This window comes from Falco peregrinus, chromosome 12 (assembly GCF_023634155.1).
Source record: "Falco peregrinus isolate bFalPer1 chromosome 12, bFalPer1.pri, whole genome shotgun sequence".
NCBI lineage: Eukaryota > Metazoa > Chordata > Aves > Falconiformes > Falconidae > Falco > Falco peregrinus.
Genome location: NC_073732.1, coordinates 6278517 through 6302320, shown reverse-complemented (window position 1 = coordinate 6302320; position 23804 = coordinate 6278517). Strand labels below are relative to the sequence as shown.

The window sequence follows — 23804 nt, the reverse complement described above, 5'->3', positions numbered from 1 at the left end:
CCAGTCCTTCCCCTGCAGCATTTAATCCTCTGTGATTAATGACACTGTGATTTGCTGAGATCAGGATAGATGGGACGAGAGAAAGCCATGTACAAAATAATAAACGCTATTCGCATAAGCCTCTTTCTTTCACGTAAATTGTAACTCTTCAAACACTGGCAATAGGAGTTATTTTCATTACCATATTTTCACTGGCTGTAATTAGTCCAGTAGGAGGATTATTACCTCTCTTATCATTAATAAGAGAGAAAAGATAATTTGCCGCACTGTTGCTGACTTCATTGCCTCCGACAGCTGCTGCTGTTCAGGGCCGTTGGGGATCATGGGGGTTGCAAGGGTCTCACTCACCCCCTCGAGCCGAACATGGCGGGGGTCCCCTCAGCAAGGGGATGGTCCTTGGGTGCTGCCCACAACCACCATCCCTGTGCCATACTGCCACCACCTCATCGCTGCAGGACTTGCCACCTGGTGTTGTGTTGAACGGCTCCAAACAGCGCTGCGGGAGGTTCCCCTGGGTTTCCGCCAGCCAACCCCCCCGCACACCTCCCAGCAAACAGCCCCGGCTCCCATACAGCCACCTGGAGCTGCCAGCACATCACCCTCGCAGCTTTCCACCCTCTGGGTGAAACCAGTTCAGCAGCCCAGTACCTATTTAATGACCCACCGATGCCAGCCAAGGGCACGCACAACACAGGCTGCATTTCCCCAGCAGGACGAGGTATTTACAGGACACACGCCAGCAGGGACCACAAACAGTGTACAACCTGGTAGGAATTGGCTGGATCCCTTTCCAGATATTATCAAGATATTTGCATAGAAAATATGGTTTTTTAATACATGCTGCACACTGTTATTATTCAACAGAGTGGCACAACAGCAAAGCTGCCTGCACAGCACCCGGCTACCAGTCACTTGTGCGTCCACTGACAAATATGTCATCTCCTTGGGTGGCCAGGATCCTGCCCCTGAGCCCACTGCAGAACCCCTGGCGACGGCCTTTTCTGCTGCCCCACAAAACTCTCCTCCGGGTTCCCCGAGCCGCTGCATGCCCTGTGCTGCCCAGCCTCTGACCACGAGGATGCGACCGCGCCGCCTGCACCAGCCAGCCTGCAAGAGCTGATACAGGCATCTCCCAGCCTGATGAAGAACTCACCCATCCCTTTGGTATAAGCTGGGGCACCAGAAAAAAAACGCCCTCGAACAAGCTGTTGACCCGAAAGCCACCTCCTCCCAGCTCGGGCTGGCCCCACAGCATCACTGCAGCCCTCCAGCGCTGGGCTGCTCCACATGGGCCATGCAAGGTGGGGTGCAGGCTGCCTTCTGCCTGGCACAAGCCCAGAAACGCCTCGAAGGCCAGGTCTCGCGGGTATCCTGTGGCTGGATTTCATTTCCAAGCAGCTTTTGCTCAAGCCTGGATTCAGGCAACCTGAAAAACCCATTTCTCCGCTGAGCACATAGACATTTTACTAGGAGGGGCCCTGTGCCATCTTGTGGCCATCGCTAAATCAAAGGTCACCTTAACCAAACAAGAAAAAACCTGCTGCTGGCTGCAGCCCCTGCCCCAGCCCCAGCCCCTGGCCCCCACCTCCACGCACCCCACTGCTGCGACACCCCAGCAACAAAACAGGCGCTTTTCTAATAAAATGGAAAAGTGCAGTGAAATCAGATGCGCCTCTGCTTGAAACTGTGTCCTAAATTTACCTCTGACTTACCCCTGAAGGCGTGCACCACAGGCCATATCGGAAGGGGTGAGCGTGTCCCCTGGTGCCCCAGCGCCCACTGCCACTTGGCAGCCCCCAGCCCCCAGCAGGTGGGAGCTGCTCCCGCCCGGCACGCGGCCCGGCATCGCCAGCAACACACACACACTCTCCCATCACATGCGTCACAGGGTTCTCATACATGAATTAATCCTAAATTAAGGTGAAGAACTGCAGAGATCTCAGGACAAACATATTTCTTTAGCCACATCAGGAAGGATGGAAAAGATCTCCAGCAGAAGATCAGCAATGAAGCAGAGGGAGAGACCTTTGGGACTATATAGATATTTCCCCCCCCCCCCCCCCCCCCCAGGAAATACTGGTGAAAAATGTTTTTTATGCTCTCAGCAAGCCCTTCTGCTGTTCCCCCAGTGCCCCAGTGGCACCCTGCTCCTTGCCAGTTAGCCCAGCTCAGAAACATAAATATGCCTTGTAAAAATTATATATTACACTGTCCCTGCAGAGTAGGGGAGACCTGGAAAAGGGATGAATTGTCCCACATTCACATCCCTTCCAGTGCTGCCACCTGCTTCCCAGGGAAGGGACCACTGGTAGTAGCAGCAGGGCTGCCCCTGGCCAGCTGTGCCCCCCCCCAGCCCTGGTTGCCCTCCCTGGCGCCCACTCGCCCCCCCAGCAGAAGGTCCTGTAGAGTGAGTGATCCCTGCATGCTGCCACAGAGCTGCTGCTAGCCTCCGAGTCGAGAAATCCTCACATCTCACTGAATTTAGGGCTGCAAAAGGTACTGGTGCTCCAAGTAGCTCTTCCAGGCTGCAGCCTGTCCTTCATGCCTCAGCTGGTGAAACTCTGCTGTTAAGCCAGAAGCAGAAGCTGGGTTTTGGGGACAAGTGACATTTCCCTTTTGGCTGTTCCTGTTTGAAATTTTTTTTAACTAGAATTTGCATTTTCTGAAACATCCCCGAAGAGCTGTCATTGAGATAAACCCATTTAACGTTGCTAATAATACCTTCCTTCTGCCTTCGAAATCCAAGAACCTGCTCCTTCAAGGAACTTCAGCACCTTGATATTTCCACCCAGCTGAAAATCAGTAAGCTGCAGGCTCCCAGGGAGCATACCTGGAACTTTTAGGGAGAGGAGCATCTGGATCAGCCCGTGCTCTTTACAGCTTTGCTCTGGAAGGTTCTGTCTGCCCAAGCTGAGACATCACTGAGCGCTACAGCGATGTACGTTCTGCGTTTTCTGTAGCTCAGTGCCTAAACACAGCCGAGACTGTTCTGGTCTGAATGTACTTATATTCCCAGCTCTGCAGCTACTCCCTGAACTGTGAGACCTTGCTGGACAGTGGGATGCCCCAGACCAGCCTCTGCAGGCCCCTTCCCGGACACCTGTGATGAGGTTGTGCCCGGTCTCAGCCTGCGGGGTAGGAGGGGAGAGGAGCCAGCGGCTGGTGGCTGGCGGCGGGCACCGACCCTGCGCCCCTTCCCCTTTAGGGTAACGGTGCAGGTTCACCCCAGGTGCTGCAGGGAGCAAGGCGGGGGGCAGCCAGGAACCGGGGGGAGGCTGCGGGGTCTGCACCCAAGGAGTGGAGCTGGCCCTGTGCCGCAGGGAGGACAAAGTGTCGGTCGGTGGGGATGGAAAGGGGGATGGGATGGTCCTGGCAGCTCCAGGGGAGAAGAGTGAGGAGCCCCAAATGCAGGGGTGCTGCATGTGGGCGCTGGTCCCAGGGCGTGCACGCAGGAGAGCAGGGCATGGGGGACAGGGCGCCTGTCTGCGTGTGGGGAGCAGCCCCCCAGGCGTGCAGAAGGCACAGGACCTGGGGCTCAGCTTTCCCCACTTCAGCCGTTGCTTTTCTGGAAAAAGCTCATAGCCCAGGAGTCCTTATCCAGGCTGCAAAGCACATGTCTGCAGAGGTTACCGAAGAGGCCCACAAGCTTTAACGAATGCAAAGGGAGCAGGCAGTGCCGCGATCCCTTCCAAACCTCATGGCTTTCAGAGCTGACCCCGGGTCCCGGCTGGGGAAGGGGCAGCGCTGGGCACACCAGGACAGCACTGCCCATCCCTGCCGCCCACGGAGGGAGAGCCATGGGGTGGTGGAGGGGGCTGCGGGGACAGCAGGCACACAGACCTGCCCCTGCATCACCCTCCCACCTCTGGGGTGTTGCCTGAACTATAGAAACAGAAGCTTAGAGCAGCAGTGCTTTGAGCCGAGTTGAACAATATCTCCTATTTTCAAGCTTCCCAGCGCTGAAAACGTCTCCCAGCCTGCTTTAACGCTCCGGGCACTGACACACACCAGCGGGGCTCTGCCCCAGCTAGCGCTCATGTGGACCAGAAGCTTTGCCAGTAGACTCATCCCTCTGCCCATCTGTAACAGCCCTGAACCACCAGAGGAGAACAGCTTAGCATCACACCCAGGCTGCACACCGCTGCTTTAGGAGGCACTCACACTGCTTACACCCACTGTAAACGACATACAACATTTGCAGCCGCAGTGTGGATGTTTGGTGCCACCTCTCTCCCTGATAAAGTTATACAGGGTAGCAAGCCAGCTTTGCCTATGCAAAACCTTCACGTGCCAAGGGAAGTTGCACAGAGTACGTCAGCATAACCAGCAGCCCCAGCTATATTCAGCTGGACCTGCCAGCATCACTTCCCAAGTGCAGCCTGGGAGGTGTGTGTGTAGGGGAAATGACAAACTCTAACATCAGCATTAGAAATTACACAGCCCTCCCCACCCCCCACCCCCAACATTACTGGATGCAGAAGGAACCTCTGATCTGCTGCTGAGTGGTTTCCTTGCCCCATTTGTATCTGCTGGCAGCAAGTTGCAGGAGACCCCTAAGTGTCTCTGGGAGGGCTCAGGAGCTGCAGGCACCCAGCACAGCCACGCTGAGGCACGCCAGGGCACGCCAGGGCACAGCAGGCTTCCTGACATGGTTTGAATCCACATCGCTTTGTTACGGCACAGCATTAAATCCTTGCGAACCACCTGGGGGGCTGCGCTTCCCCAGGAGGGGTTCAGCCTGCACTTCCGAGCTGGCAGGGGGGCACCTTGCATCTCCCCCATCTCAGGAGAGGTGCCTTCCCTGCGAAGAGCGTTTGGATTTTTGCTAGCTGTTACAGATGTCTTCATGCTTCAGATAAGAGATGCGTTGCTTGAATCAGCTGCAATTCTTGCCCTTGGAATCAAGTTAGATTTCAAACCTGAGCAGCAAAGCTCCTGCGTTCCTCATGCTCCCTCAAACAGCACGGAACGCAGATCTCTACTTTGACTTTCTGATTTCCTTGGGAATTCCAGATGCTCTGCAGGGGAATCTCTCCTGGCTCTCACCAGGAGCTTTATTTAAGCAGGTCCCTCCAGTGACACACACCCTCTTCCCACTTTCACAGAACCGTTTTTTTCGGTTCAAACCCCAAAATTTCATAACTAAACTCACTTTGCTCCTCTGCAGTGTCTGCCCCTGCTCACATACCTGTGTGACAATGCCATGTTCCCGAGGTCCAGCACAGCACAGGGCCAGGGGTTGGTGCCAGTCTCCAGCACTCATATAGCTCCATGAAAACATCCAAGAAGGACCTGGAGACCATGATGTCTGGGGAGAGGGAAGGACAGGGTAGTTTTTTCCTGCTTTCTTCACTATCTGCGTGTGTTTCAACATCTTAATATGTCCATGGAAAGTGGTGGCAAAGTGAAGAGATCAGAGGATGGCGATGGCCATTTATTGTTCCTCCCACATCTTTCATGGTGGGAGGGAAGATAAAAAAGGCATCTGGGAGAAAGCGTGAATCTCAGGAAGCAAAGAGCCAGTGTCGTAATTTCAAGCAGAAGCAGTGATGTTTAAGAAAGCCTGTGAAGCTGGATAAGCCCAGAGCTCTGGACAAATACAGCTATTAATCTTTAATCCTTAATTCTTACGGGTGCACCAGACACCACATCTGATAGAGAAACCAGGATTTTGCTGCAGGTCATACACGCAGCTATATGTACTCATGTGGACAGATGTGCTTAATTATTAATCAGCTTTTATAACAGACTTGTTTGGGCTGGATATTTGTTTAAACACTCCCTGGCTTTTGGTGAGTGAGGTCAGGCTCTCAGCACCCCTCGCTCTTAGGGGGACACCTCTAGCACCCAGTCCTTGCCCCCGGGGTTTCCAAAGCCACTGCCATCAGTCCCACCTGCAGCCTGACATTGCTTCGGGAGATAGATCAAAGCCTTGATTCAGACATTTCTGCTAATACAAGCGTCTGGTTTGATACAGACATCACGTTGCTCGCCTGTACTTTCTTATGAAGGTTAAAGTCCCATGACGGGAACAACAGAGGCTGATACTGCAGACTACAGGAAAGCACGGACAGGCATCGCCCTGTCCTGGATGTGCTCCTTGTGCTGCTCCCTGCTCCCGCTTTTTGGCTGGAGCAGCAATGGGCCAGAAGGACCAGGGACAACGCGCTCTGTGAACTGGCGTTCAAAGGATGCTAACAGCACATTCAGCATTGTATGTCTCTTCATCTTTTGCCTTGTAATCCCTTTGGTCATTATTTATTCATTTGGGAAGCTGCTGTGCGCTATTAAGCAAGCGAGTAGGTTCCTCAGCTGCATTTTTAATGTGAGCCCAAATCAAGCAGAAACCAGTGACCACCATTTTCCACTTTTGTAACTTCTCTGCTGTCAGGTGTACTTCCAGCCCTTGGAAACTGGTTCTTCTGGGACTTTCTTGGTGACAGGCTCCAGTCTACAAGGGCTTTGAAAGTCACGCTCAAGTGTGAACAGCTGAAAGTCCCTATGACAGCTTCACAGATGAGAGAAGTTTGCCAGACTACTCAAGATACTCCCAATTACCCCTAATTAAAACTAGGAAGGACTTACCTACCTTGATGAAGTTGCTCCTGGGATTTAAATCTGCAGCAAGCCTATGGAGAGGAGAGCATCCCCTGCAGGTTCTGAGGCTGTACAATTAGTGGAGAGTGTGGGGGCTGTGATTTCCGAAGATCAGTGCTTCTTCTCTGAAAGCCTAAAAGCAAACTCTGCAAAAAAAGTGCTAAAAAAATCATACATAATCTAGATGCTGGCAGGATCCAGGCAAAGAGAAAAGGAGGAATTTAGCAAATACAAACTGTAAGGCAGTCCTGTGGCATGAAGCTTACCCTTTGCACACAAAACATTATTCTTTGCACACAAAACAAAGCCATGAGCTTTTATTCCCCTAACATAAACTACCATGAGCTTTTATTCCCAAGATAAAGGCTGTTTGCACTGGGTGGGTTAGCACTGTTAGAAGCAACTTTCAGTACTGAACCCCATCAGGCAGCTGGAAATGCTGATGCAGGGAAATGGTTTTGTTCTGTTGTGAAGAGCATCTGCATTTAGCCATGGGTCCCAGGGAGTGATGCACCACTGGTGCCTGCTCATGGCAGGGTGATGCTGGAGAGGACCCGTGAGCATGGTACCCCTCTGTCTGGGACCAGCCCGCAGGCAGGCAAGGAGCAGGCAGCGCCACCTGCTCTCCCCCAGCACAAAGCAGTGTTCACCGCCCCACACAGCTCCACACTTGGTGCCTGCACCCCAGGAGCCATCCCAGGCTGGGCACAACCTCCATCAGTGCTGCAAGGTCTGGCTTTGTCCCAGCTCGTGCAGCGAGCACCCAAAAGATAAGGGGGAATTCAATGAACATCACTCTATGAGCCATGTTTGCAGATGTAAACATTTAACTTAAGCTTATTATTGCTCAGGGACTTTGGGCAGTATTAAATGAAATCAGTGGAGATGTGTGAGTTAATCCCCACGCTTTTCCAGCCCATTGCCTCCTTACCTTTGGTTCCCCATGATAGCGAGCTCAGTCCTCTTTGGTCATCCTTCGCTGGGAATGGCAGCTGCTCCTGCACCACCATGGACCTGTCCCCTGAGTGCAGGTGTGGGCTGGCTCCAGTTTTTCCACCTCTTGAAACTGCAAATACTGGTTTAGAGGTGCTACTTGTTGCAAGTTGTTCACAGCAGCTGAGGCTGGACCAGGTAGTGCCTCCAAGAGAGGCTCTTCCTCCCCGAAGCTCCTCCATGGGCAAGAAAAGCAAGAGGACCTGGTGGGACCGTTGTCCCCTGCAGGAAGGTTGTGGTACCCAACACGTTGGAGTGGTCCCTGCAGCTCAGACAAGCTCTCCCGGCGCTGTCCTCTCCAGGGCAGACAGAGCCTTCATTTCTGCTGGGGCTGCACCTAGGTGGGAGCAATGAGGGGTGGATGTTTTCATGTTAAATACTCTTCCCACCGATGCATCCATCACATGAAAAGTGAATTTTAGGCTCAGGAGAGCTACCCATCTCCAGGACAGCTTTGGACACCCTTGTCAGGGTGAGCATCAGCATGCCACCAGTTCAGGCAGCAGCAGGACTCAGCGGCTTTAGCACAGCCCTCTGCAGGCGTAGCGAGTGATAGGGTCCCTTCAGTGATACAAACTGCTCCTCCAGTGACCACAGTGGCATGGAAAGGGTCAGGGTGGTGGCAGGGGCTGTTACAGCCCCTGTGAGACTGGGCTGGGGTGACTAGTCGGGAGCTGCCTTTCCTGGGCTATCTGGTCCTGCAGGGACCTCAAAACAGAGGAAAATAATACAAAACCTATTCTCAGAAGAGGAAGAGCCATTTTTCTGCAGTCTGTGCAAAGTCTGTGTGCGCAATGTGTTATATTTCTGCACAACCCTGCGAGACAGGGCTCCTGAAGCCCCAGCACATGGGAGAAGAGCTGGCTCTGAGGCTCAGCCTCTCCCACAATCGTCATACCTGATTCACCAGCCACATACCTCCGTCTGGATCAGTTATCCTTGCATGAAGGGAGATTTTCCATGAAGAGGGAGAGTAAAAAACCAGCTGGTACTGCCAGATCTGCCTGGGCTCATTTGGGAAGCTGGGAGAGCCAGGGGAAGGTGGGAGGGAGGGGATGTGCAGGGCACCAAGCCCCATTGCTGACACCAGCTTCACCGGCCGCTCAGCCTTCCCCATGGCAGCAAGGGGCAGAAGCAGCAAAATCCCTGGTGTGTGTAAGAGGGAGGAAAAAAGACTGAACAAAATAAGCTCCATACGCAAGCTAAATATTTAAGGATTTGAACAACACACATTGGTGCTTTAGAAGATCCCCAGTTATAGGCAATACTCTGTAAGCCTTTTATCGCGCTTTCAACTCCTGCTGTGAACAGCTGCCCATCACTGAGGCTGTCCGCACCACTCGCAGGATCGTGGCAGGAGATTGGGGTGTTTGCTTTCAGCCAGGCATGAAAAACTATGTCCTTTAGCTTGACATTTGCATTTTCATGTTCTGGTTTCTGACATGATTGTCATCACAGGACATATGCAGGGATGCCTAAAATCTTGGAAATCTGGTCAGGCTCTTATGTTCTCCTGTGCTGCTTGCAAGCAGATAGCAGATCCTACTGCCTTCCTTCAAGCTCAGTTTCCTTACACCTGAAGAAAACTATCATCACTAAGAGCAGACCCATTTTTGCCCCCAGGTCTCATTTCAGGCTGGCAGGCAATGGCCAGAGGAAAGGGTTCGCTCTGAGCCATTCAAATGGGTACCAAAGGAGCCTGAACATATGCAGTGCGCTGTTGGCAACTAATCTGACTACTGAAAACAACCATCAGAAAATGAGGGGGGTTTAGGTTTCCAAAAACATTGAACTTTCCTTTTAATTATCTCCTTTCTGAGAAGTCTATCTGCCTGGATACCGATTTCATACCTCCCCTGTGAAGCACTGCGCAGGACCCCAGTGAAAGCAAAGGCTGCTGCTTTACCCGGGGGGAGGCTGATGTGCTGCAAAAGCACGATGCAGTGCAGAGGCAGACAGCGGGGTGCAAGGGTTTACATCTCCGTCCTGAGGTTCTGCATGGGGGATGTCACAGCAGCGCCTCAGTGGGAGGGCGAGAGCTGGCATTGCCTTGCCCCATTCTCAGTCCCATTCTCAAAAGGGAGCTCCTAGCAGAAACCTGCCGACTGGGGTCTGCTGCGAAGAGCAAGGATGGTTTGTAATTTCCTTAGCTTTGCTAGCAGAGTCTCAAGAGCACGTTATTATTTCCCCTATAGCTGAGTACGTATTTTCAGATGAGTACACATGATCTCATCCACACTACATGCCACAGCAGGGAAGCTGTAATCCCTCAGCTCAGATCGACTTAGAAATTAAGAGTGACAGAAGTGAAACAGAGCCTGGGAGACCGCCAGCAACCAGGCTGAGCAAGCTGCAAGAAGCAGAAAAGCAAATCCAACCACTGCTTCTTATTTCGCCTAGCCCAGTGCCCTAGGAGGTCCTAGCAGCCCAAGCAGGGTTAGCGGGCATTGGGCTAACCCATTCCAGTGCTCAGGGTGAAGCACAACGGCAGCTGCTTGCAGCTGGGAAAACCCTCTGGGACACGAGGCTGGGCAGCGCAGGAAAGCTGGATGCATCCTCCATGTAAAGCCCCACGGCTGGTTTGAAAAGCTCAGTCGTGTCTGTCACATTGCTGCTTCAAAACCGTTCTAGCCAACAGAAAGGGTGTGCATGGACAAGACTCTCAGAGACAACTTCAGTGATGCAAACAATCCACGCTCTCCCAAAAATGATAGCTGGGGACTTCTTCTAGCAGATACTTGATAGGCAGCACCAGGTTCACCCTGAGCTCCTGGATGTCCTGAAGAAGCAAGAGGTCTTTATGGCCATGCCCATGTTTCAGCAGTGCGCACAACCCAAGGCATGGGGTGTAAAGATGCCAAGTACGTACCTGCTTGGTGAAACCATCTCGTCAAACATGGTCTGCAGCCCAAGTGCCCCGGTGGAACTAACCAACTCACTGAAAGCGACACACAGGCAGCGATTCCCGTATTGCATCCATGGAACTTGCAGGAGACAACCATTCTGCTACCAGGTTTCAGAATAGCTGTAGTCAGCACGTGAAACCTTAAAAATGCTCACTGGAAACAGATAAATCATTTTTTGAGCACAGGGATTAGAAAGTCATTATTTAGAGTCTTTGACAAGCTTGGCAAAGTCCCCTTACATGAATTGTCAGAATGCAAATATAATTGATTCCAGCTTTTATGTCACTGCATTACAGTGTGGTTGGATTTTTTCCCTTAAGTCACTGACAGAAGGCTACTCTTCTGTCATCTCCTTGACAAATGACCCCGAAGTCCTGCCAGCGTTCATCCTAGTAGGTTAGTGCATGGGCTCAATACTCGGCTCTTCCATGCAGACTCCTGTCCCCGGCTGAGTTACACCAGTGTAAACCCACCCTAAGTGCAGTGACACAAAGGTCCGAGGCTTGAGGGAGGTTTAGCTGATCTTTCACCTCAGCCTTCAAATCCGACCAGTTTCCAGGCTTGCTGCTCCCCTTCCTGTCCCACCCTGCCAGAGCATCCTTCCTCACAGGGAGAAAAGGAGAAGCACAGTGAAGCAGCAAAGCCTGCCAGCGGTCAGGTTCTCCAGCAGGGTTGCAGCCCCATCTCCAGTTCTCCAGCTGGCACTTGCACACCAGCCAGGGACCCAGCAGCAGTAGCCCAGGGCAAATCCATGCCCAAACCATGAGCACCCATGCCAAGGTGCAGGCTGGCCCACCGGCACGGGGAGGGCGAGCGGGCAGAGCCCAGGAGGGGCTTGCCTCCCCCTGTACCTCCCAGACACACTGGCTACGTGGACCAAAGGCACGTCAAGGACTGTGCGGTGGAAATACCCACATGTGGGCTCAGAAAGCATGTCCAGGCTTGCACGGTCCTCACCACCCACTGCAGGCCCCTCTGAGCCTCCTCACTCTGGCAGCAACCACAGGCAAGGCAGGAAAAAGCAGCATCTAGGCATGCTTTCCATCAGCCCTCTGCCCCCTTGGTTCCTGAAGTGTTCCAGAAAGGGGAAAAAAAAAAAAAAAATCAGCAAGGCATTTGATGTGTTACATATTAATTTCATTATGTCAATTAGCAAGTCCAACAGTTTCTAATGTTAGGGAAATAGTTTCATACAGCTGGAGCAGAGGAAACTGGGGGAAAACAGCACTGTTTTCCAGCAATTCCCTCCCACTGGCAAGAAGGGGAAAGGGTAATTACACTGGTCCTCAAGCATTTATCTAGACAATTATTAACGCTGTTGCAGTGCTTACCCAGAACAAAATGAGACTGAACTGGGCATGAGACACATTCCCAAAGGCAGGAATCATTAAAGCTTAAGCACTGAAACACTTCAGATGCCAGATAGGAGAAATCAGTCTTAAGACAGCTGAACCCAGAGGAGCCTGCAGTAACGGTGCAGCCCTGGTGATGGAAGAGAGCAATCACCTTCAGAAACGACAAAAATCCCACCCGTGCAGAAAATAACTAAGGAGTTGGTTTCCTTTGCTTCATTTGATTTCAAGCCCAGTGAAAACATAACTCTGGGATGCCTTTACATGTCCCCACTCGAACAGTAGCAGGAGCTCTGCTCATTAGAGCTGCTGGTACTTGGTTCATTATTAATGCTGCCCACACTTGGTTCATCTCTGCTGCAGGTCCCCCTGCAGTAAGTGCTCCTTCTCAGAGCTGGAGCAGCTGTTCCATCAACAGCAATAACCACAGGCACTGGAATATCAGATGTTTACGTGAACATGAAATACACATAGAACAAGGGCCACAGGCCACATAGTGGCTCTGAAACAAGGGGTAACACTTCCACCCCTGGGCACTGTGATTCCCTGTGGGATTTGCTCTGAAGGAGGGCACAGCCACTGTCCTCAGCGTCCCCAAAGAGCTGGAGGGGAGATACCTTGTGCTCTGCCACTGCATATGTGCACCATGGAGATTTGTCCAACAGCAGTCACTTACCTGATTAACACCCCAAGGATTTTTTCTAGTTGAAAACAAAGCACCAGTGAATAACCTTTTTTTTTTTTTTTCTTTCTCCTCCTCTAACTCAAATACTGCTTTACAAACTCCCAGGCCAAGCGCTGAGCCATTTGCAGCTGGGGAAGCCGTTTTGCAGAGCAGTTCCAGGCAGCAGGACAGCAGGGAGCAGCCGTGCCCCGCGGGCTGAGCTGCGCTCTCCTTCCCACAGCAGGCACCCACCAGCGCCAGAAACCACGTTTTCCTCCTCCACTGGCAATTTGTGACACTCTTTTGCGTACCACGGGGCTGCAGGGCCAGCCCAGGCTCCCATCCCTTGCTGTGCTACCCTACCAGGCAGCGTTCCTGCCCATCCTGTTCTCTGCTCCATCGCTGCCCTGGGTTTCACCCTGTGACCACCTCACCTGCAGGGACAGCACGCTGTGGGAAAGAGAAGGGAGAGACCTGCGCCCACGATGAAGGCATTTTATCACTAGGCGAACCAAAAATTAACGAGGATGCTCAGCAAGCAAACCCCACCTATCGCCCTCCACAGAAGCCCCCTCGCCACAGCCCTTGCTGAGCAGCTGCCTTGGGAGAGCACCCTCACCCATCAATCCTCAGTCTAATGACAGCTCTCCTAGTGCTAGCAGAGAAAAATATCACAAAAATTCTAGTTGGGGAGCAAGCCCCACTCGCTCGCCCTTACAGGAGAACCGTGACTGACCTCCCTGCCCTGACAGCGAGCTGCACCCAAAGGGGCTCCCACTTGCTCCTCGAGCTCAGACAACTACGAGTAGATCCACAGGGGACTGAAAGGAGAGCAGACCGCTAACCCAGAGCACAGAGCCATTTCGAGCCAATGCAGCTCTACCCCAAACACCGTGGGTTTTCCATGCCAGCAGCCAGGTTTCACCCCCAAAGGATCAAATACCAGGGTCCTGGTACTTACGTTGCCAGCTCTCTGGATTCACAGAGAGGGCTCCCTTTTCCCTGGGAGAAGTTTAGCACTGAAAATACTCCACACAGAGGAGCCCAAGAGTCTTATTTGAGACACTCTGCAATTGCAAAGGTCCCACTTAAGAGTGCACATCAGCACAGAGCTGCTACACAGATATACTTGGCTGTTATTGCAGACAAATCAAAGCACCACTGGTACTGTACTGCAGTAGTCAGTACAATTAATTCAATTAATTTGCTTTTAAAACACACCCATCTTGGAGCGCAGCTATTGCCTGTGCTCTCTGGAAGACCAGCACAAGGTCTCCTGCTCCCCTGGACCAGGTCACCCTTCCTCATGGCTGGCAGCAGCCACCAGGTCTGGGCTTTGCTGCATGCCAGGACTGACCCTGCCCACCTGGACACCCCAAGGACACTCCAGACAGTCTTGGGTCTCAGACATATCCTGAGTCTCCTATTCTGCTAATAGCTGATTTTATATCTAGAAATCACGTAGTGTTTGAGAAAACCTCCACTCTCAATGAGAAGAACATGCTCTCACCGCAGTCGTTGCTGATACAAAGCATCAAAGAAAGATGCAGAAGGAGGGGAACCAAACCAGTGCCAACATAAGTAGTGCTGAAGTATTTTAATATTTATTCTCACTGACAGATGTGGTATGCAGATTAATAACTCCAAAGGACATGCTTCCTTCAAACTGTAAATATTTTCTGCTTTACACAGCCCCACCGCCTAGAAACACACTCGCTGTGTTACAGAACGCTCAGTATGAGAGGGACGAGGCCACACGTAGAGCCCAGAAACCTCCCAGCAGCACTGCACCGCACCCGCGCTTGTACACACGCTTTTGCAAACATCAACCACGAGGAACTGTTTTAATATTCTGATATTTAAAATGAATAATGAACCCCTTTTATAGGATGACAAGGCCTCTCCTGACAGTTATGGAGACCTCTGTGTTTACAAAAGCCAGTGAGGACCTGAATTTAGATTTACATTTTAATCTGAAATCAGGTGATGCTGTGAGAACTTTGCGGGCACGTCCCAGCCACAGAGCACTCTGCCTTGCACAGCACAGGCCCTTACTATTACTCATCTGGGACCCTCCAAACCCCCTCAGAGATGAGACAAAATTACTATAGCAGAGGTGAAAGACCCCGGCACAGCAGCTGGAAATGGATTTCTTCTCTCTCTCCCCTCTTGCCTTCCTATAAGCTTTGCCAGAGGTCTGCATTAATATTGGAAACCACAGCTTCCAGAAGGTGCTCTGTAACGGTGGGGCCAGATCCGTCTGCCTGCACCGTGAAGGTCCCTGCAGGGGCTGTGTGATCCCCTTCCAACAGCACACAGCCCGAGACCACCTTCTTCTGGTTACAGCTAGCTTTAAGTGCTTTTCAGCAAATTTCCATAGTATCATCCTTGTTAATACACTTACCACAGGAGATTTTTCCACAGCCTTCATTTACTGGAAAAAAGATGATTTGTGGAGACAAATCACCCAATTCTTAGAGCTGGGCAGCACCAAGAGCACAGCCCCAGGGTCAAAAATTTTCTCTGGACCCACCATAAGAGAGCTGTCAGCATCCCCTCCGTACAAACGGGCAGACTGGGGATATTCTGGTGTAAACCAAACTCATTAAAGTACATGCGTTTAATATAAGGAATTATATATCATTATATATTGTATATAATATATAATTATATATTGTTATATATTGCTACATATATGTATATATAAAAAATACAAGATGCATATAGTCCACTGCGTTTAGGGTCAAAGTTATGTGGTTTTAAATACTATTTGATGCATAAGTATTAGTTGGATTCAGGAGCACAAGATATTCTGCACATCATGAATGGTCATAACATTTGTCACCCGGCTCCCTTCCCCTGTAGCCCAGCCAAGTGAGGTGGCAGTCTCAACAGCATCCCAGAAGGGATGAGATGCTCAGGTCAGCCCAAGTTGTGCCTCAGTAACTGAGAGAGCAAAAGGTAAAACAGCATAGGAAAAAGGCAAGGGAGGCGGAAAAATCAATGTTTGGCTGGAAAAATAGATCACTTGCACAAACTATTATCAAACTTCAGTAATAAAAAAATGGGTTCATCTGGTTGAAGATTTCTTTTTCTCATGCCCTTGGAAGAGAGGGTGCCATCTTCCAGCTGCGTAATTCATCGATGTTCGCTCTGGAATCTCTGCTTTGGGGAAGAAGCTGGCACAGGGGCAGCGTAGGTGAGACTGGAAACCTGGAGCCGGGAGAGCAGAGCACCTCCCAAGCAAATGCAAACATGAGGCTCAGCTCCCTCAGGCTACATCTCTTTTGCAAAATAAAAAATGGATGGAATTCCGGTTGAAATTAATTAGCACTTTGAGGCAAAAGCAATATCTTACAGATGTTTTATTCCTCCTTGTGCACAAGGTGTTCTATTATCCATAAAAATTACACTTAGGCAAGAAACCAAGTGCCAAGAATGCTGCGGTCATGGAAGAATCGTGCAACTGCTACTGCGAGAGTCTGCAGCCCTCCACCTGCCACCTGCAGAGACGCTCGCTTCCTTCCTGGAACTCCCGGGGAAGGTTTCCCAACCTGGAGAATAATTCCATTTTTTGCTCCTGAAACTAATACCAACTATTTTAAATCACTTTCCATCTCCGCTCCCCACCACTAGCACAGCTTTGCTCGGGCTGCAGCAGGAGCCAGAGGAGCCTCCCAGTCTCACCCCAGGCAGAGCGGTGAGGCTCTGCTTTTTTGTGACTTTCAGAGGACTGAGAAACCTCTTCCATGTCACAGCTTCTACAAGGAATTACGCACCCCCAAGGAACCAGCATCCAGAAATATAAGCATATAAATCTCAGAGGGGCTTAGTAATTGCCCTCTTGCACATAGGAAAGACCTGGACCCCAACAAGCCCAACCAGCTGGGACCTTTCTTGGGTGGTGTTGCACAAGGGGCACTAGAAAAAGTTTGTCATTGACTCAGGTGAAGGAATTTGGGTTTTTGCCATCAGGACAATGATGTTGCTAAGCCTCGTGATTTGTTACTTTACTGCATCTAGACCAGATAAGCAGCACACTGGGAAATCAGGGAGGTAGAAGTTTCCAAGTGACAAACCAGCACTGTTGCTGCTTTTTGCCTCAAGTCAAATTTTAAGTCCTGTCTCCAGCTTTGCTCTCCGCGACCTCTCCCTGGGCTGTGCTGCAGTTTGACTTGCTGGGTTCAAGGCTGTTACGCTGATGTAAAATCTGTTTTGTTGAGTAAAAGCACAAGGTCTGCCAGGAGCAAAGCACTCCTCTCATGGATGAGCGTTAAAATGGAAATACAACACAAACTTGGCAACTTGCGTTTCTCACTCTTGTTTGCATGACAAGTCACTGGATGCATGGGAATTTAAGAAAGCCTAAGCTCTGAATCTAAGATTATATGAAAATATTTTCATTGTGAATATGGGTAATGTTTCTATCTTTTATGATTGCAGTGAGAAGCTTTTAAGCATAATTCAAAGACTCAGCTGTTAAAAGGGATAGAAAAAAAATGCCTTAAAAATAAGGAACTTGATCTATATAACTATCTTGATCTTGCAACATTACTGGATGGTAGCATCAGCCATTTATTTTTCTTGTTAAACAACAGTACTTCCTCTCCAAGCAAAACCTTTTTTTATTATTTGGAGAAACCATAAGCTGCTGTTAAACCAGCTACCATATCACTGCCCGCTGTTTCAGACCTTCAAGAAAATTCTCATTAAGCCCCAGCAATAGCTTCCAAGGCTTACTTCTTTCCTCTGTAAGTTGGTTGACTTACTGTTTGAAGCTTTCTGCTGGGCTTCCATTTCTTCTTCTGCCCATGCTTGCAGAGTTAGGCTGCTCTCATGGACTCTGGACCTCCTGTCCCCACACGCCAGACTCCCCTGGGAGCCTGCTTTGTGCACAGGATACACCCGATGCCATGTTAAGCACCTCATAGCTCTTTCCAAGCAATACACAGCTATATTAATGTGCATATCCATAGATTTCCTGACCCAAGTTATGAGCATCAACCAAGAACAGACAGCACAGGAGCACTTCAGAGGTTCCCCTGAAGCACTCAACATATCCAGTGCAAACCCACTACCTCCATTTATCACTTTGTAAAAGTAGGGCATAAAGTGATGTGCAGGGACCATCAGGAAGTCTCCCATCCACCTTAGAAGAAATTGGATTGACCTTTAATGTCCAGACAAGGCAATTTAATTGCAACTTGATAACGTTATAGTCTGGTTCTCTAGTATGTATTCAAGTAACTGCAGCTATTAATTCACCAGGGCAGAGTATAACTGGGTATATCTGATTTCGTAGCTCTCAGGCACTATTTCTTGCTGAACAGGCAGCGACGTCCGAAGGTAGTGCAGCCGCTGCCACAGCTCAGAGGGGTCTGTGCCACCTGGCAGCTTTGCTCACACAAGCCAGGGGCCTCAGCTGGTGCACTGAGGCCATCACATACCCAGTCTGGTTAACTGCTTCCTCCCCAAGCCCCCATCTCCCTTTATTGCAACTTTTCACAAGGATCATCCTCCTAGTCCTGTGAGTGTCCTCGTCACCTCTCCAAGCCCTAAATACTGTGGTGGTTTCATAAAAAGCAAGAGAAAACATAGTCAGTCACTCAGCTGAGATCCTCAGATCATCCTGGGGATGCAGGAATGAGTGAGAGCTTGGTGACTAAACTTCCCGAGCAGCCATGGGTATACTCAGCTGTGCTCTCCACTCCTGGATGTTACTGAGCCATTTCCATATCCATTGCTGAAAACGCATATTTTACTTTCCTAGCAATGTGATGACTCCATTATTTCTGCACAGTGTGCGTCAGCAATATCAGCCAGGAGGAATTTGCTGTGTCCACAGTGACCTCTATTTAAACCTGTTCTTATTGTTTGCTGCATTAGTCTCTCATCCATGCCCTACCCTGTCTGTGGCACCCAGTGCCACACTACGCAAACACTGTACTTGTGAGCATTTCTGCTCCTACGCTAGGAAGATGGATGTGTAAGTTTCCCATTACGGTCAATGGACAAAAAAAACCCCAACCACCAACTGATTAATAATCACTTCTGCAGACTGAATCACTATTCCTAGCTGCTCCTCTAGAGTAGAGAACATGAAGTTACTTAGCTATTAAGTGATAGATCTCAGCACAGGGACTGTCCTCCTGCGTCTACAGCCATCTCTGCCATGGACCCTGTCTAACAGCAGAAGTTAAACACAGCACAGGCACGTCATGGTTTATAACACCCCAGGCAGAGGCAAACAGGCAGAGCAAATTGCTGCTGCATCCAGCAACCCCTGAAGTAATGGGCTGCATTAGGAGAGTATATATTCCACCAGCTCATATAGAAACGCCTGTATAATGTAAGAGATCAAATACTTCATTGGCCCCAGCGCTGGGCATCTTTGTGATCAGGTTTCAGTTGAGTTTTAGCTGGAAATGGCACGGTGAAGACTGTTGCAGTAAGTTCTCAGACAAAAAGGACAGCTTACAGGCAAAACGAATGCACAGTAACGTTCCCAGTACATTAACCTTCCCTCTGCTCACCTAATTGCCATGGAATGTGACTCCAGCCCACCAGGAAACTGCCTTTCCACCGCTCAGCGATGGTTCCCAACGCCAGCCCTCACCGCCTGCCCCTGGCGGGGACCGGGCGCTGAACAGAGCCCAGGAGAAACGTGGTCATCAGGACCTTAGCTGGGTACGGCAGGTGTCTGCAGAGATTCCCAGCTATTCCTGACCTTTTTGTTCTTTTTGCATGTAAAAATGAACACCTACGGGAAGCATGTGAAAACACCACTGGAAGAGCAAGATGTGACCGGGGCGTCCAGCTAGGCTGGAGATGAACCCCCCAATCCTGCTAACTCGGTATACTGGAACACATGTGCAACATATGGAATGAGTGATACAGAGACATCATACATTTTAGAAAACTGAAAAGATCATTTTTAGGAGAAACAGACTCAGTTTCCAGCAAAGAAAACATAAAGCTATAAAAGCACATTTTCTGTGGCTTTTTTCTGTACCAAAACCTACGGAAATAGTGAGAATTTTTTTGTTATTATTTTTATTTCTCGCACAGCAGATTGAGGTTTAGATTTTTGACCCAACCAGAAGGGAAGCACACTCTACAGCAGCTCGGTGCACTGCCAGGGTAACCCTGTGCTGAACTGCCGCAGCAGCAGCGCTGCTCAGCCCCGAGCCAGAACCAACCTGGGCTGACGTCCCAACCTCCCCGGGCCAGCGACTCCAGACAAGCTACCTGGGTCAGGTTTGTGCTCTGACTTTCCCTGGAAGTTATCAGGACAAAAATCAAACTAAAAGCCCACAGCACCACTCATCAGCATCACACAGCTCTTTGCTTTTGTCCATGCACAGGAGGTGATCTGGTGGCAAGTCTGGGTGCAGCCCTGGATCTGTGTGGTATATATAAGTCGTCATTTCCTAATGATTTCAAACATTTCAAAATTCAATGATTTTCTATTTATTTTGAAATCATTAGGAAAAAAAATTCCTAAAGATTTTAAAAAAATAAATTTCAAGGTTGCTGAGTTTTAGTTCTGCAGAAGTTTTCTGCCATGCGACTTGAATATTAATATCAAGGGCTCAGGTTTCCTTCATTGACCGGGGAGCCTCGTAATTGAAAGCAAAAATGCTTCAAGGAGAATTACAGAAGTGGGAGGATATTCAAACTTTTTGGCCTCATAGGATGAAAATAATAATTTCCTACTGCTGGCAAGGAAATTAAAACCTTTCCTTGCTTACTTGTGAAGCCATTCCCTGGCAACATCAGTCTGAGAACTGCAAGCTTTTCTTTTTTTAGGAAAGGATAAAATATTTAGAAGTAAAGAGAGTAATACATAATACAGTTTTGCTTGAGAAGGGCGCACAGCGCTGCTAGAACATGCACCACCAGAAGTACCCCACTGGCTTGGCGTCAGCGTTCAACCCAGCGGCACAAAGCAGCTCCCCCGTTAGCTGCATCTCACGCTGCTTCAGGATATTCAGAAAGAGATTTGGAGCCCAGGCATCATAGCAGCTGCCCTGGGACTGAGCTCTCCTAAAGGTTATCAGACATGAAGCACCTCCAGAGCCCTACTCTCATGGCCAGCCTCCGACCAGGCTGATTTTTATCTGGAAAACACCCAGAAAGCATTTGCCTTCTCTGACCCTATCTGAAGGAAGAGGAAAGGGTTCTTGGGTTGCTTTTGCTAAAATCAATAGAAATCAATTGGGGGGGGGGCGGAAAAAAGGAGCTTTGGTTTTCCTCAAGGGGCACCACTCGCAAGCCATCACCCACCACCCGCCTGGGTGTCTCCTGGCATGGGAGGGCGGGCAGGAGGGTCTCAGGAAGGCACAAAGAAACTGGGATTTTGTGTGGGGATAAAGGACACTGGCAGCCAGCTGCCGATGCCTTTCTCTGCCTCTTCTCAGGAGCCTAAAAACCAAGTGCACACGATGCAAAATGTAACTCTTTCACCTCCATCCCCATATGCGTGTGCCCCAACCCAGCTGCTTCTACTTTATCACACAGCCTGAGCATTCTGTAAAGTTTTACACCAAGCCATGGCAGACTTTTGAAAAAATCCGAAAGCAAGGAAGATGTCATACAGAATTCGTATCAACTCCATAAAATACAACACAAGAAGATAAATGTGAGCTTTCTGCCGGAGATGTTTGCGAATAAATCTGAGCTACTGATGCCTGTGGGTGTCTCTGAGTGAAATATTCACTTCTCACTAATAGAAATATTTTGATTAACAACTTTATTTGCCTAGTGGCAAATACCACTTTTTTTTTTTTTTCTTTTAAATCAGACAAGTGTCATAAAAGATTTCATTTGCACATTAAGAGGAAATTTATAAAGTACTTGGTATTCGAGCTCCCTCAGCAGGCAATTACAGATATGTTCTACTTTTTGAACAGTTTTGGTTGGGTTTTTTAATTAGTCTCAAGGTGACTTCCAGCACACAAATACATCCCGCTGGATTCCCCCTAAAACTGCTCGTAATGGTTAGTTTCTCATGCTTACTGCAGCACTTTATTGTGTAATATCTGCACTGCGATCAGTAAAAGGTCCAATTTTCAAAACATACTGAAAACTAGGAAACAAGGGTGAGGGATGACGCAGCTATATTTATACATGGTGTGATTTACTTCGGAGTACGCATGAGCCCCAAGTGCGGAGAAGGAGCCTGTTATAAATCAGTTGAATTCAACTGCTGACTTTTCCAATAGATTCAGGAGAGAAAATTCTCCAAACCCCTTGTTCTTCATGGCCTTGCCTGTCTCCTGTCCTGCCTCAGTGCCCCTGGGTATGGAGCATTTCATCCGTGGCTGGGTGCATCACTCCCAGCAGGACTCGAACAAGCAGTCTTTCTGGGAGCACTGGGTCCAGCTGTCCTCCAGGGCCAGTTAGCCCAAGGCAGGCTTCCCCTTCTCCCCTCCTGCCCAGGATTCTCAGATTAGATGCTGTGATTTAGAGAAAGCTGGAGAAGGCTATTCTAGATGAACAGCATTATCGCTAACCCTATTCCAACTATTCCGCACACGCTTTGGGTACCTTACATGCAAACTCTGCCCACATCAGCTGCCTCTTCTCCAGCCAGCAACATTCCAGATGATGCTTCCAACCCTGCCCCTAGCACAGCCACTCCAGGAGCTCCCGTGCATCACCACCTGCTCCCAGCACAAGCGGTGCTAACAGCAGACTTGTGCCTCTCTCCCACCCAGGTGAGCGGCAGCAGCAAAGGGACGGGACGGACCCAGGAGCAGCGCATCCCGGTCGCTGTGGTGGTGACAATGGCAATTTGCTTTCTCCTTTGCTGGCTGCCATAAGCAGCTGTGGCACTTAGAGCTATAAGTGAGGAATCTGGTCTCATCACTCCCGCAGCCAGCATCCTCCCACCCAAACCTGCCAAAAGCAGCAGAGCCTACAAGCCCATCATCTACGTATTTCTGAACAAACGGGTAAGTAAAATATTACTTTTGCATTTATTCAGATTCAATGTATGCGAGAATTACAGAAATAGGGAGAGGAAATCAAGAGTGTATTGGTGACATCACTGAAAAACCAAATGAGAAGGAAGCACAGAAAAAGGGCTACAAGGAGCAAATTTAATTGACAAGCCTGGGCTTTTGGAAGTTGGATAACCAGCTTCCCACATGTCCAAACAGCAATTGATGGGGCCTTCCTTTCCAGACACAATTTGATGAACAGCAAGTTAGACATGGAGGAGAGGAAATCAATGTTCTGGCAAGTGTAAAGGCACCAGATACTGTTTGAAGTTGATTCAGATACATGAAAACTTGTAAGGACGTGAACCCTTGCTACCCTACGCCATGCCCCAGCACAGCGCAGTGCCCACACTGACTCCTCTGCTTTGCAACACCAACCTTCCCTTTCCCAATTTACTCTTTAACGCCCCCCAAACCCTTCAGCCGCTCTTCTGTCTTACTCTACCCCTCCTAACAGCTGGAAGGAACCATGACCAGCGAGGATCTGTCTGAAAACACTGCGGAGGACCTGACCTTGGAGCAGGGGACAGCACAGCTTGCTTCAAATCCCACGTTTTGCTCCTCTTGCCATGCAGAGTGCCAGAAAATAGATGGGAGGAGAGTACCAGGCAAGGGGCTCTAGATGTACCTAAGGCTTTACTTCCAGCTAGAGGGCTGGACTCAGGATTACCCTCAACAGGTGGTGAACACAAGACAGAGGCTCTATAATATCTTCAAAACATTGCACACAGCAAGCGAGTAACTGTCATGCTCCATACCCTTCCAGCAAGACACGAATTCCTGACCTTGCCCAGCTCCATCTCAGAATAGGCGTCATGTACTGACTCATACCTTTTGGAAACTTCCTCTAAAAAAATTGCTGTGTGCATAACAAACGATCCCTTTTACTCATCCAAAAAGATGAATTTCAGCCCCATGAGTCAGGAAGCAGAGCAGCACATTCTGAACATCGTCCTCATCTCCACAATGAGCAGCCAGAGAACGTGGGGTTTAACTATAGTCAACACAAAATAGAAGTGCTTCATCACAGCATGCAGCTGTCAGTTCAGCCCAAGAGTTTTGCTTTGACCCTGCTTTTCTCTCCTTGGAGACTCCAAGTACAGATACCTGGAGTACAGGTACAGACACCAGTAGTCTCCTCAGCTGGGATTTGATCACCCTGCCAGTTTCAGTCTCCAGTCCCTCCCAGTCCTGCAAATGGAAACGGTGAGCTGAGGCAAGGTGAAGAATAAAGGTGCTGTGCAGAGCTGGGGCCACATTTCCAGCCATGCCACAGCCTGCTCGGGAG

At 49.7% G+C, this 23804-nt stretch overlaps 1 long non-coding RNA gene across 10 annotated transcripts in view; it reads right to left on the bottom strand.

Moving 5' to 3' along the window:
- Window positions 1–23804, bottom strand: part of LOC106112147 (uncharacterized) — a 58856-nt gene that overhangs the window by 9331 nt on the left and 25721 nt on the right. For 3 of the 10 annotated variants that reach the window (XR_008749349.1, XR_003552340.2, XR_003552339.2), the window contains exons 2-4: window positions 7529–10649; window positions 6586–6743; window positions 5189–5308 (exon numbers count right to left, since the gene is read on the bottom strand). This is a non-coding gene — a long non-coding RNA (uncharacterized LOC106112147). Of the gene's footprint in view, window positions 1–5188; window positions 5309–6585; window positions 6744–7528; window positions 23708–23804 lie in introns of those variants that run through there. The other 7 variants (XR_008749350.1, XR_003552347.2, XR_003552346.2 and 4 more) reach the window with 5 other exon arrangements.